Here is a 1,643-nt window from a genome sequence, read left to right as displayed (position 1 = left end):
CAGTCCCCAAAGTCTGGTGGCTCGTTGTTCATCGGGGCTTTGGCAGTTGTCAGCAAACTCCACCGCCCCAGACCCTGAAAACTAACCGATGTGCAGAGCCACCCACAGAGGCCAGCGAGGGGTCGCCCACAGCGGCTGCCCAAACCCAAGCACCTCCCATGGCCCTGCCGGAGCCAAACCAGCCATGGAGACACCACCAAGGAGAGCAGGGACAGCGGGTTCTCCTCTAACTCAGCTGATGGTGGCAGGATGAGAACTCTGCACCTCCTTGCCCTGCCGACCTCGGCTTCCCGGGCAACTTGGGGAGGTCTGGTTACGCTCACATGGGGTACCAGCAAAAGGCTTCATCCCTCGGGTGGCTGGCGCAAGAATGGGTCCCTCCCTTCTCTGTGACAGAAGGGAGGGACCTCGGTTTGCCACGGGTAACACAGATTCCCATTACCCTTGTATGCCCGGGCTGGTGGCAGGTCTCAGCAAGGGTCACTCACTGGTGGGCCCTGGGCAAAATTCAGCCCCCCACGTGGGATTAATTGGGACACTGAAGAGTGATTTTTAAGTGTCTTTAGATAGTGGCCAACATTTTAAAGGGGGGAAATTTCATACGGAAATCTGGATTTTTGAGTTTTCCTAAAAAGATCCCACCTGGCCAAGTGGAGCCAACATCACCTCCTGGAAAGTCGCTAGCATCCTTCCAGGGCCTCTGCTGGGGTTTCCTTCCGGTAAGCTGAGAAGACAGTGAGATGGATCTTGTGCCTCTATCAAGTGGGAAAGGGAGAGGTCAGTCAGAAAGGCAATGTTTCTGCCTGGGCATACAATCCAGAAAGAAGGAAAGCTCTAAGTAGAAAATATATGTGCCCCTCTGTGTTCATAGAAACACTAGTTCAAATAGCCAAGACATGGAAGCAACCTAAATGTCCATCAGCAGATGAATGGATAAAGAAGATGTGGTATATGTATCCAATGGACTGACACTCAGCCATAAAAAGGAATGAAATAATGCCATTTGCAGTGATATGGATGAACCTAGAGATTGTCATTCTAAGTGAAGTAAGTCAGGCAGACAAAGACAAATACCATGTGATATCACTTACCTGTGGAATCTAAAATATGATACAGATGAACTTATTTACCAAAGAGAAACAGACTCACAGACATAGAAAACAAACTTGTTGTTACTAAAGGGGAAAGTGGGAGGGGTACAGACTACTGTATATAAAATAAACAACAAGGCCCTAATGTACAGGGAACTACATTTAATATCTTGTAGTAACAATTGCACTCATCTCACACGCTAGTAAAGTAATGCTCAAAATTCTCCAAGCCAGGCTTCAGCAATACATGAACCGTGAACTTCCAGATGTTCAAGCTGGTTTTAGAAAAGGCAGAGGAACCAGAGATCAAATTGCCAACATCCACTGGATCATTGAAAAAGCAAGAGAGTTCCAGAAAAACATCTATTTCTGCTTTATTGACTATGCCAAAGCCTTTGACTGTATGGATCACAATAAACTGTGGAAAATTCTGAAAGAGATGGGAACACCAGACCACCTGACCTGCCTCTTGAGAAACCTGTATGCAGGTCAGGAAGCAACAGTTAGAACTGGACATGGAACAACAGACTGGTTCCAAATAGGAAAAGGAGT

The sequence above is a fragment of the Bison bison genome, unplaced genomic scaffold (genome assembly GCF_000754665.1).
Source record: "Bison bison bison isolate TAMUID 2011002044 unplaced genomic scaffold, Bison_UMD1.0 scf7180017864302, whole genome shotgun sequence".
Lineage (NCBI taxonomy): Eukaryota > Metazoa > Chordata > Mammalia > Artiodactyla > Bovidae > Bison > Bison bison.
The sequence above is the reverse complement of the archived record's forward strand: the minus strand, read 5'-3'. Positions refer to the sequence as shown.